This window comes from Struthio camelus, chromosome 12 (genome assembly GCF_040807025.1).
Source record: "Struthio camelus isolate bStrCam1 chromosome 12, bStrCam1.hap1, whole genome shotgun sequence".
NCBI lineage: Eukaryota > Metazoa > Chordata > Aves > Struthioniformes > Struthionidae > Struthio > Struthio camelus.
Window position 1 is genome coordinate 26670723 of NC_090953.1, and position 12195 is coordinate 26682917.

A 12195-nucleotide genomic window follows, 5' to 3' on the forward strand; every position below is an offset into this window, starting at 1 on the left:
TGCATGGTGCCTCAAGGGCCTGCAGAAAGGCTGTGCATGGGCGTTGCCGGGGAGATGCAGAAAGCCCCTGGCTCAGCCAGGACCATGTGGCTCAGCCCTGCTATAGCGACAGAGCGGCAAGAAGAGGTGTCCAGGCGGTCCCATGGTGTAATGGTGAGCACTCTGGACTCTGAATCCAGCGATCTGAGTTCAAGTCTCAGTGGGACCTCAGGCTTCTGCTTCACTGAGGGCCTGCCTCAGCTGACTGCATTTTACACCCTTGCGTTGCTCTTGGGTAGACTGCTTTACGCACTCCGGTCTTCCTTCCCTCTTCTCGTGCCCCTGGCACCGGGTTTGGGCAGAGGGTCACAGGATCACTGAACAGCTGAGGTGGGAAGGGACCTCTGCAGACTATCTAGTCCAACCCCTCCTCAAAGCAGGGTCAAGAAAAGGAGTCTGTTCAGGGCCCTGTGATGTCAAGTTTTGAAAAATCTCCATGGATGGAGACTCCACAGCTTCTCTGGGCAAGCTGTTCCCATGTTTGACAGCCCCGCACAGTAAAACAGGGGGGGGTTCTGTGTGTTTAAGTGGAATGTCTTGTACTTCATGGCTTGTGCCCACTGCCTCTTGCCCTGTCCCTGGGCACCGCCAAGAAGCGGCTGGCTCTCTCTTCTCTACTCCCTCTTCCCCCTCTTCGTCCACCACCTCAGGTACTTATACACATTGATAAGATTCCCCCCCACCCCTCCCCCCCAAACCTTAGCCCTCTCTTCCCCAGGCTAGACAATCCCAGCTCTGTTAGCCTCTCCTGGTATGACAGATGGCGCAAGCCCTTGACCTTCTCTGTGGCCTTTTGCTGTGCTCACTCCAGTGTGGCCTTGTCTCTCTCGTACCGGGAAGCCCAGAAATGGACACAGCACTCCAGATGTGCTCTCACCAGTGCTGAGCAGAGGGGAAGGATCACACCTCCCTCAGCCTGCTGGCAACGCTCTTCCTAACGCAGCCCAGGATGCTGCCAGCCGCCTTTGCTGCAAGGGCACGTTGCTGCCTCAAGTGCTGAAGGCCTTCCGGGACACAACAGCTCTGCTCTGAAATAAGTGCCCGTGAGATACCAAGCTCCTGGGGAGCTGACAGAGCCCCTAACTGCTGGAACCAGAAACATGACGGCACCAGTGGAGTCCCTGCAAGGGCACCTGGCATGCAGATGCCCAGGGGCTCCTGCAGAGGGAGGAAGGACACTTTGAAGAGCCCTGTTCACTTGCTGCCAGGTGCGGACTGGCCCGAGAGGGAAGGCAGAGGCAACAGCCCTGAGTCCGCAGAAGAGCTCCACCTACTGCAAAGATGGTGTAACTCGAGCAGCAGTCCCTGCTGGGAGATGTGGGTGGTACAGCTTTGGGAAGAGTAATGCATGAACTGGGGGACTGAACAGTGACACGGGATGTGGCTTGGTGTTTGGCTGCATGCTTGTAAGTACGAGGCCTTGGTTTGCTCCTGAGCAGCCCCGGTGCTTCTTGCCTCCAGTGCCTCCTGTAAGTAACCACCTGTCTTAGCAAAAAAGAGACAAGGCCCGGAGTGTCTGATTCCCAAAGGAATGCCAGGTCTCCAGCTGAGATTCAGGCTCAGACGGGCAACTTGACCCTGCCTGTCAAGGGCACTGAAGGTGCCCTTCCACAGCTCAGCTGAGCACAAAATGTCCGCTTTTTGCTGCCGTGTCATTAACGCTCACCACTAAGGACGCGTTTTTGCCTGTCTGCTCTTCTTGGCACAAACATTGCTCTTGGGAGACGCCAGGCCAGACAGGATACTGAAGTGCAGAAGGAGCACAAGGACTCATCAAATCCATCTTCCCCACTTCATTCCCTAGTGTATTTGCTGACTGCTGGAAATACCGATTGCCACCCTCCCTGGCATACTGCCTTATGCCCTCTGCCCCTCCGCCCCCTACACCTCCCAGTCCTGCCTCTCCTCAGCAGTACAGCAACCAGTGGGAAAAAGGTTCTCGGGCAAACGGCCAAAGGGTTCATGTCCTCCTCTGGCACAACAGGCAGCCTGGTGGGCTTTCAGACCCATGGGAATATGTGGATGTCTAACACATAGTTCGTAACACTGCTGCTGTCTCCTACCCGGGGAAAATTAGGGCAGGCTGTGAAAAGCTGCTGCTTCCTGAGCACGCATGCAAGACCTGCTGAGTACATGGGCACAAGAAATGAAGACCCCCGCCCCCGAAGGCAGCTCTTGCGTGCTCTCCGAGGAGGGACTCAAGGCTGACCCTGAGAGACATCAGGGTGCCCTGATCACCCACTTACAGAGTCACACTCCTGTTCTCGGAAGCCCACAAAGACAGAAACCTCACCTTTGCCTGTGGACTTGATTGTCCTGGTTTTCTGTCTTTCTGTGCCTGTTGGCTTAGTTTTGGTGCGCTGGTATCCGTTTGGGGAGCTGCACTCAAATCGGGCAGTGCCCCATGCTTACAGGTGGACTCGCTGTGATGGGGGAGAGGAGGTTTTCCCTCCCCGGTTTCCAGCAGAGAGAGGTAAGCTAGGGACAGAGGGGAATGCAGAGGAACTGGTGGAGGCTGGAACTGGGAACAGCTCGTGCCTGGGTCATGGCAAGCCAGAGGTGCTGGGAGGTTTCCCAGGGAAGGGTCCATGCAGAGTGAGCTGGCAGAGCCTGTTGCTGAGGGCAAGGGAAGAGGCAGCTGGTGTGTGGGCTGGCTGACTGTGGCTGTGGCTGCTGCTTCTCTGTCCTGTGCACACACCAGAGTAGGGAGCAGCCAGGAAGAGGAAACAAAAGGCAAAAGAAAGACGGACACAAGGCTTGGTGTGGCCAAGGCTTGGTATTGACCCCGCAGGGGTCGATACAGGGCCCAATACTGCTCAACTTGTTCATTAATGACCTGGATGATGGGACCGAATGCACCCTCAGCAAGTTTGCTGATAAGAGAAAACCGGGAGGAGTACCTGATACGCCACAGGGTTGTGCTGCCGTTCAGACGGACCTCGGCAGGCTGGAGAAACGGGCAGACAGGAGCCGCAGGAAGTTCAGCAAGGCAAAGTGCAACGCCCTGCACCCGGCGAGGAATAACCCCAGGCACCCGGGGAGGAATAACACCCAGGCATGGTGGGGGCCGACCTGCTGGAAAGCAGCTTTGCAGAAAAGACCTGGGGGTCCTGGCACCCTACAAGCTGACCACAAGCCAGCAACGTGCCTTTGTGGCAAAGGCGGCCCACGGTAGGCTGGGCTGCGTGAGGAAGAGTGTTGCCACCAGGTCAAGGGAAGTGGTGCTTTCCCCTCTACTCAGCGCTCCAGAGGCCACATCTGGAGCGCGGTCTCCAGTTCTGGGCTCCGCAGTGGAAGAAAGAGAGGGCCCTACCGGCACGAGTCCAGCAAAGAGGCACAAGGATGATTAGGGGCCTGGAGAACCTCTCATATGAGGAGAGGCTGAGAGAGTCGGGACTGTTGAGCCCGGAGAAGAGAAGGCTCACGGGGCATCTTACCAGTGCGTATAACTATCCAACGGGAGGGTCGAACGAAGACAGACCAAGGGAGTGGTGCCCCTCTTCTCGGTGGTGCCCACTGACAGGGCAAGAGTCATCGCACACAAACTGAACACGGGAAATTCAGCTTGAACGTGAGAAAATGCTTCTTTAGCGTGAGGCTGGCTGAACATTGGAACAGGTGGCCCAGAGAGGTTGTGGATTCTCCATCCTTGGTTTTCCCTCCTCAGGTTCTGGCAGAGAGAGGTAAGCTCAGGACAGGGGGGAATGCTTTCCTGTGCAGAGCGGGTGGCTAACGGAGGCTGGCGGAGAAAGAAACACCACCACGAGTCTCCAGCTATGCTGCACAACATCTTTAATGAGCAGGAAGGAAAAAAGGAAAAAAAGCAGCACAGAGACCAAGACACATGTTTCCTGGGTTGAGTGAGGCACAGAGAATTGCCCGTTTCCCCAGGACAAGCGGCATGCAAAGCGTTTGCCTTTTCCCATTCCAGCTCTACCTTGTGGCAATCACATCCTACCTACAGCAATTCCTAACCCCCAAACCGTCCTGCCGTCAGCAGGAGACTCAGCAGAGCGGACGAGCACGAGCTCTTTCTCGAGGAGCTCAGAGTGCAGCAGAGCCAGAGGCAGCATGGCGAGGCCTGGCTCTGTGAGGTGGAGCTGGGAACTCAGTGCGCTCAGGCCTCCAGCCCTTTCAAGACCCCCACCAGATCAGCCTTTCTTTTCTTTCCTCATCTTTCTCTGTGCCCTCCAAATCCAGTTCTAGCTGCATGTCCCCGAGGGGCCTGCGGCTGGTTTTCTTAAAATGCACAACAAGCGTTACATCTCACCTTAAGGCTGGATTTGAGGGCCTGGCAGCAAAGATTTGCTTAGCCCACTGCTTATTGCCCCAGGTCCGGGTGCAGTTCTGGGTGAAGCAGCAAGGATGGAAACTGATCAGATTGTCACAGCAGAAAAAGATTGGGCTGAACAGAAGTCGCAGCAATCACCTCTTAACAACACACTGCGCGCATACAAGCTCCCACGCCCTCCGAGTAACACAGCACAGGGACGCTGACCCACTTTTGGAATACGACCCATTACGGTGGGTTTCAAGCACCGGTGGACAGGCTGGTCGTACCAGATTGCCAAAACAAACAGTTCAAGCTGCGTTCAAGGTGGCAGAGGATGCACTTGGCTATTTGGTTAGGGACGATCCGCTGGAGGCGCAGATTCTTGTGTGCAGGCATCCCTGCAGCTGAACACAGATCTCCCCCTTCTGCCTGAAAGAACCCTCGCCTTCCCAACTGCGCACAACTACCCCCTTGAAACGGGAAAGAGGTAAAGTCCCTAAACATTTCCATTCACCTGCCAAGCTGAGGCAGCCCGCGTATCAAAGTTGTGTCACCACCATGACAGCAATCCAGCCCACAGGAAGAGGAGAAGTGGGGCGTGGCTGACCTCGTTCCCCAGGGAAACTTGGGGAACATTCCCAGTATTCAGAGTTGAGGACATTGCTGGCGCTAGTCAGGCCACACCAGAGCCAGATTCCACTGCCTAGGGCCCAGGGAACGATAGCAGGTTCTGGACGAGGAAGAGGAGGGCAGAGAGCAAGGCAGGTCCCTGCAAGGGAGGAAGGGCAGACAGTCACTCCTGGGGATCTCCATGGGTATGTCCTTAGAGAACTTGACGGGGGCTTCATGCTTTGCCAGCCCGGGGCTCTGACTGGGGAGTGCAGAACCGAGGCGTGGGACAGTGACCAAAGAGGTTCCTGTGCCCTTCCCTGAAAGGGACTCCACACCCAAATTGACCCGTTTTCCTTAGCAAGTTCATCCCAGGGCCAAAAGCCTGGATGGCCTGCTTTTTTAGGAGTGGGTCAGAGCAGTGAGGCAAAAGCTCACAGATGTTTTTCCTGGGCCGTGGATGGAGTGGCCCACTCAAGGCATTTTAATTCCAAATAGGCTTTGACTCAGCCTCCTGGAACACATGGGAGCCCTCGTAACGTGGAAGAGCGGGGAAAACCCCCAAACTCCAGGGAAACGTGCGTCGGTGTGCTGCTGACTTGGGTGGAGACGGTGTCCTGGCTTCAGGCGTGCCAGCGATACCAGGGTTTTTGGCCTCGCTCCTCCACAACTGCCTCCTTCCTGAGGGACGTTTCCTGAAACAACTGGTGCCACTATGCAATCTCCTGCTCCTGCCTTTAAAGCTGTTGCCTTTCTGCTGCTGGTCCAGGGCCTGCATGACTCAGTGCAGCCCAAACTGTTTCAGGTTGCAAGGGATCTCTGGCGGCCCTCTGGGCCAACGCCCCGTTCCAATCAGGCCAAACTTCCCAGCGACATCAGGAGGCTCAGGGCCTTGCCCGGCCAGCTTCTGAACGCTGCAATGAAGGGAGACGCCACTCTCCCATGGGCAGCCTCTTCCAGGGCTGTGCCGTGCTCCCTGTGACTTGTTCTTCCAAAGAGACAGTTGACATCTCCCTGGTTGCACCTGGAACTGTGCCCCTTGCTGTTTTGCTGTGCACCTCTGAGGAGAGCTTGGCTCTGCCTTTTCCATAACCCGCTGTAGCTGGTGGGAGACGGCAGTGTGATCCCCTCCTCCCCTCCTTGCCTTCTCCCCTCCAGGCGCCACAAAAACAATGCCTTCAACCTTCCTCATATGGCCTGTGCTGCAGGCCTGACCCTCAGCCTCTTCCTCTGCCACTAGCTCTCTCCAGGTTGTTGCCATTGCACTTGTCCTGAGGGAACAGAACCCAGTCTGGCCTGCTGTACAAACCTGCTGAAAGGCCCCTCTGTCCCACTGTCCAGGTCGCCCATAAAAAGCCTAAAGCTTTTTGGCATCTGGACTGATCCCTGAGGGAGGCCACTAGGAAGCAGTCGCCAGATGGCCCTTTTTCCCACTGAGTAAAGGCCTTTGAGCCCAACGGTCCACCCCATTTTCCCCTCACATTAGCGTCGTCAGGCTCCAGGCCGTAACTCACCGGTCTGGCTCGAAGGATGCTGTGAGAGACAAGGCCTTGACAAAGGCCTTGCTAGGCTCAAGGTGAACAGCGGTAGCAACAGCATTTGCAGCGGTAAAAGCTCTTCTTTATGTCCTTGATGTGCCCTGCCAGTTCCAACGCCGGCCAAGCTTTGCCTTTCCTACCACCATTGCGGTATGCCTGGACAGTGAGGCTCTATTTGTGCTTTCTCGCCTGTCCCTGTTTTCACCTCCTGTGCTAAGCAGTCATCCCTGACTCCCTCCACAAGCCCCCAGGGGTTACCTGAGTCCCAGCATGTTGCCCTCGTGGCAGAGGCTGGGGAGCTGGACTTCCCCATGAGGAAAGGGAGTCTGTGACCTGGAAACCTCCTTGGGCTGCTACAGAAGATTTTGTCCACTTCTCATCATGAGCGGGTGGGTTGTCTCTACCACAGCGTCACTTCCCGCTGCACTGAGGAGGAGGGGGACAAGGGCTCACAGGGCAGACATGCAGGAGGGTCAGAGGCCTTGAGCCAGCGATGGCTGGGAGAACAGGGCCCAGCCTGCATTTGCTACAGGGGCTCGCAGGGCCGGCCAGGAATATGGCAAAGCTACAGCAAAGCCAGGAACTGTGGAGCCTGTTTGGAGACTGTGGGACGGGGCCTGGTTGCCAAGGGCCCTGCCCTTGCCTGGGCTGTGCTTGCTCGCAGCTCCCAGCAGGGAAGCCGTGGCTTGCGTGCAGGCTGAGGTGGTAGAGCCTGTTGGTGAGGGCGAAGGAAGAGGTAGCTGGTGTGTGGGCCAGCTGTTTGTGGCTGTGGCTGCTGGCTGCCTGTCCCATGCACACGCCAGAGCGGGGAGCAGCCAGGAAGAGGAGGCAAAAAGCAAAAGCAAGAGGGACAAGGCTGGGCGTGCAGACGTGAGCATGGGGAGTCCAGCAGTGGTGTGCATGATGCAGGGGGTGTAGCTCAGTGGGAGAGCATTTGACTGCAGATCAAGAGGTCCCTGGTTCAACTCCAGGTGCCCCCTCCACTGCTGCTTTTCTTCCTGGAGCTTCTCCTGTGCCTTGGCGGCCTGCTTCCCCATCCCTCAGTGGGAAGGCTGTGGGGGACAGACAGCCCAGCATGGACCTGTCTCGGCTTCTCGTTCTCTGGGCTCTCGCCTCATGACACCCTTGGGGTTTCCCCTTTCCTTAAGGTGCTGCACCTCCCAGGGAGGGCAAGAGCAGCCCCTCTTCCTTCCCAGGGGCTGTGTTGCCACTGCTCTGTCGGGAGCTGGAGGGCATGAGCTGAGAGAAACCCACCGGGAAACCTCCTGCCCTTGTCTAGCACACAGGTCAGGGTCTGTGACACAAGAGGGAAGGTCTCCCAATGTCACCGGTTAACGCTGAGTCTGGCTTCCACCGGCTTTTTTCCCATAAAGTGGAGCTTAAAGGCTAAACAGGCTAAACGCACCCTTTGTCATCTCATCCTTTCGCACCTGGGAAAGGTGTGTTGTGCCTGCCAGGACTGCAGGAAGTTGGGGGGGGGGGTGGGGGGAGAGCGAGCAGAGCCGTAGAGGGAGGGTGGGTGTTTTGCTGTGTGACCGGGCTTGACATGCTGCTGTGCTGCTGTGCAGCTGCACAGCTGGAGGGACCCTCCGTACCCGCAGGGCTGGTCTGGAGCGTGGCCTTTCCAGGCAGCCCAAAAGGAGATGGCGCCCCGTAGTTGGCAGGATTCGAACCTGCGCGGGGAAACCCCAATGGATTTCTAGTCCATCGCCTTCACCACTCGGCCACAACTACCTGCCCCAAACTGCTCTGCAGCAGTGAGCGGGTGCCCTGTGCTGTGGCACCTGGCTCCCGGGGAGTTTGAGGGCCAGGCTGTGCTGGGGCATGTCCTTTCCACTCTGTGGACACCACGCAGTCAGGCACCAGAGGCCCCTGCAGCCAGTGCTGGAGAGGCCTTGAGAGACATGGTGCCAGGGCGATGGCTGCAGCTCCCAGTGCCTGGTTGTCAGGCTGGCCTCTGGGATATGCTGATGCTGGAGGATGGTTTCACTCTCCCTCCGGCATCCCCATGGCGGGAGGGGAGAAAAGGAAGGGAGCAGTGTGAGGCATCCAGTGATGGTGGAGAGGAAATGTGTCAGGTGTATAAGAAGGAAGAGAAAGCAGAGAGCCCAGGAGTAGGAGTGGAAGGGGAAAGACTGCAAGGAAGCCATGGCCCAGCTGCGGCCTCCCCCCCCACCCCAGGTGTGAGGGTTTTGAGGTGATGAGGAAGAGCCTGGAGAGACTGTGAGAGGAGGAAATGTGTGTGCAGGGGGGCTGGAAGGAGGAGGCAGAGCCAGTTCATGAGCTGTGGGGAGCAGGAGGCACGCCTGGGTCCGCATGTGCTGGTGGTGCAATGGTGAGCGTAGCTGCCTTCCAAGCAGTGCAGGACAGGTTTTGTTCCCAGACAACACGGACAAAACGTTCTTCTTCCAGGTGCCTGCAGAGGCCCTTCCACCTCCTTCAGGGAAGTTCCTGCTGGAACACAGCTCAGCTTTCTCCAGCAAGCTCTCATCCCCTGAGGGGAGCCACTCCCCTTGTTGCAGCCTCCCTGCAAGAGGAGCATCAGGGCTCCAGCATCTGCAGGCAAGAGAGCATCAGGCGGAGAGCCTAAGGGAGCTGGCCCCTGACCTGCCACCATGGTGCCTGTGTCAAGGGGTCCGGTGGCCTCCCTGGTCCCCCACTTGCGTGGGGAGGGTTAATGTTGGGCATGTTTTGGGGGAGCAACGTCATGCAAGGCTGGCAGTGCTAGCGCAAACTAGCTTCTCCCACAGGGGCTCCTTTGTGTTTGTGAAAATGAGTGTTTTGTTTTGTTTTAACCCCGTACCAGGAAAAATGTTCGTTCCCCTTAGGCTGCAAGCATTTGCAGGGGGTCGAGGTGGGGCTAAGCTTTGGCAGATCACTTTAAAAAGCATGGGGACACTTTGGTGGAGAAAAATGAAAGCGGGACTGGTGGCATCAGTGGCATCCGTGGGGGAGCTCGACCCAATGGGCTGTGAAAGAGGGATAGAGTGGATGCTTGTGCTCAGTGTGGAGCAGACACCAGCTCTCCTTCAATTCCAAAAGTAACCATACCAGTCATCCCGTGTAAAGGCCAGATTTCCTAGGTAACGGTGCCGGGAATACCAGTGTTGGGTACAGATGCCGCACAACTGGGGCCACTGTGGGAAAAGCAATTAGAGGTATTTTATCTGGGAGGAGCCTGGGGTTGGAAAGGGAGGGCAAAGGCCAGCAGAAGGAAAGGTCTGGAAATGATAAAAGGGATAATGAGGTTTGCAGAGCATGTGATCAGCGCTGTCTGGGGTGACCTGCCAGGCAGCCCTGTGCTTGATCAACACAGCCTAAACCTGTGGACCACAAGCTAAACCTGCTGTTTTGCCCATACCATGCATGCCAAATCTGCTTCCACGGTCTTGAGGGCCACCAGAAGACAGGGACAGCGAGCGTTCTTTCCCTGGGGGAATGAACGGGAATGGGGGAACCCTGGGAACGGGGTGGATCTCTCATGTGCCCCCACCCCCCGCCTGGCTCTGGGTTTTCCTGTGTGGCCATCCCCTCCCCACACAGCTTGGGGTGCAAATGGAGCCTGTGGGCACATCTCCCTTCTTGCACTGTAAAGGAACACTGCCAAGGCCCCCTCCCCACCTCCTGCCCCCGCCCACCCATGCGCGCGCGCACACACACACGCACACGCTTGCAGAGACTGTACAGGCAAGCTTGGCTCAACGAGAGCGATTATCACTAGCGACTCCTGAAACGGTGAGCCCTGCTATTACGGGATAAGGCCATGCTACGGCTGTGCCAGTCCCACAAGTAGCTGCTGCTGAAAGGGATGGCCACATGCCCCTCTGTCCCAATCCCACCTTGTCCCTCACGCTGGCTCTGACACTCTCCTGACAGGGAGCTGGTGTAGAGGGTGATGCTGGTTGGGAACCATTGATTTACGTGGGGAGTTACTTTCTCCCGGTGCAGCTCCGTGAAGCTGCACTCATCATGGGCCCACATAAGCACCGGAGAAAGCACGAGGGAAGCAGAGAGAGGACATGGCCAGAAACAGAGCGGCTTTCGCCTCTGCAGGGCGCTTTCCTGTCCAGCTGGCTTTTCTGCAGGGCCAAACACCGTGCGCTGGGTGAGCAAGCGAGTGAGCCACGCTTTCAGACAAGCCCTGACTTGCGCATGCACAAAATATGCTCTGCTAGCCTCAAACATCTCCGCAAGCCGACAGGAAACTGCGGGCTTACTGACCTCCTGCTGCCTCAGGATGTGGGTCTGGGTGCCCCCCTGGTTATGCAAGTGGGAGGCCACCGGACCCCTTGACACAGGCACCATGGTGGCAGGTCAGGGGCCAGCTCCGTTAGGCTCTCTGCAGCTGAATTTACAACAGCTGGAGCACTGCAGGCCACTCTGCAGAACCAAGAAATGGAGGGGAACAGCTTCCAAGAAGTGGCTTTTTGTGCGGTATCTGTCACTGTTTTCCTGTACTGCAGACAAAACCAAGGTGGAAAGAGAGGGGCACCTTCAGAGCTTCTTTAAAAGCTTTTCACCATTCAGACCCCGTGCTGCTCCAGCCTCTTAGAGGAGGAGCCTGAGTGTCCGGGAGCAGCAAGCGCCGGCTGATCCCTAAGGGATGGGGAGCCGGGTGCGATAACACGACTGGCTGGGCAAGGACCTTGCCTGCCAGGGTCCCTTCCCACCGCCACCAAGCCAGGCAAACAGGGCAGGCCTGGAGATGCTAGCGAGGCTCAGCAAAGAGTACAGATCACCAGGGAAGTTCACCTGGTGATGAGGCAGGTCCGAGGTCAAGCTGGGAAGTAAATCTGCAGCTCAGGGTCAGGGTCAGAATCGGGTCTGGCAAGGGTGGTGAGGGTCAGACGCAGTCCAGTGATCACCAGGCAGGTCCATGGTGAAAAGGCAGGTCTGAGGTCAGGCTGGGACGTCAGACCGCGGGTCAGTGTCCAGATCAATGGGGTCCATGGCTAGGCAGGGACATGGCCGTGACAGAGCCAGAGACTAGTACTCCCACAACATAGCGCAGCCAGAGGAAAGGCCTAGGGCTGAGCTTAAATGGGGCTCCTGGGCCCACAGGAAGAGGGTGCATGGTGGTGGGGGGGGGAGGTCCGAGCTGAGGCTGGTCAGGGCACTGAAGCCTATCAGTGCCCTCAGGGCTGTGACAGAGGGGGTCCCTCTCTCTGCTCAGCAGTGCCAGGAGCAGGCAGAAAGAGGGCCCAGCATAGCCCCGTGGTCTCATTGAACAGTCTCCCAAGGCCACCCTCCCACTGCTCTCCAAGAACCCAGAAACTCAGCGCAGTGACTCAGAAAAATCCAGCTCTGCCCTTGGAGAATATAGGTGTCTTTCTCTCCCTGGGAATGGAGAGAAAAGTGTGACTTGGAGCTGTGATTTGATTTCAGCACACCTGAGCTCTGTATTCTTGCTCTGGACAAGCCAACATGCTGTCACGGTGCTCCTGAGTCATGGCAAGAGTACGCATGTCTTTCCCACCGGCAGGCGCCACACAGGCAAGTGTGGGACTCCGGATGGTGTAGCCCATAGAAGAGGGGTTTGCTCTGGGGTGCTCCCCAGGAGTTAGCGAACCCCAGGTGCACCATGGCTGTGGGGTTGCTGCACCCTGGGGGCACACCCTCTAACCACCCCATGATTGACAAGACCACATGAAGGAGAAGTGACACCGCAGACCCACACCACAAACATCTAGGGGCTGTGGAGCCATCCCCCACAGAACGACCTGTTACTGGGCGTAC

At 57.3% G+C, this 12195-nt stretch overlaps 3 non-coding genes across 3 annotated transcripts; 2 read left to right on the top strand and 1 right to left on the bottom strand.

The window, feature by feature from the left end:
• Window positions 1–136: 136 nt before the first annotated feature.
• Window positions 137–208, top strand: TRNAQ-CUG (transfer RNA glutamine (anticodon CUG)). The gene has a single exon. It is a non-coding gene; the product is annotated as a tRNA-Gln (tRNA).
• Window positions 209–7367: 7159 nt separating this feature from the next.
• On the top strand, window positions 7368–7439 carry TRNAC-GCA (transfer RNA cysteine (anticodon GCA)). The gene has a single exon. It is a non-coding gene; the product is annotated as a tRNA-Cys (tRNA).
• Window positions 7440–8111: 672 nt separating this feature from the next.
• TRNAS-AGA (transfer RNA serine (anticodon AGA)) lies at window positions 8112–8193 on the bottom strand. The gene has a single exon. It is a non-coding gene; the product is annotated as a tRNA-Ser (tRNA).
• Window positions 8194–12195: the final 4002 nt, after the last annotated feature.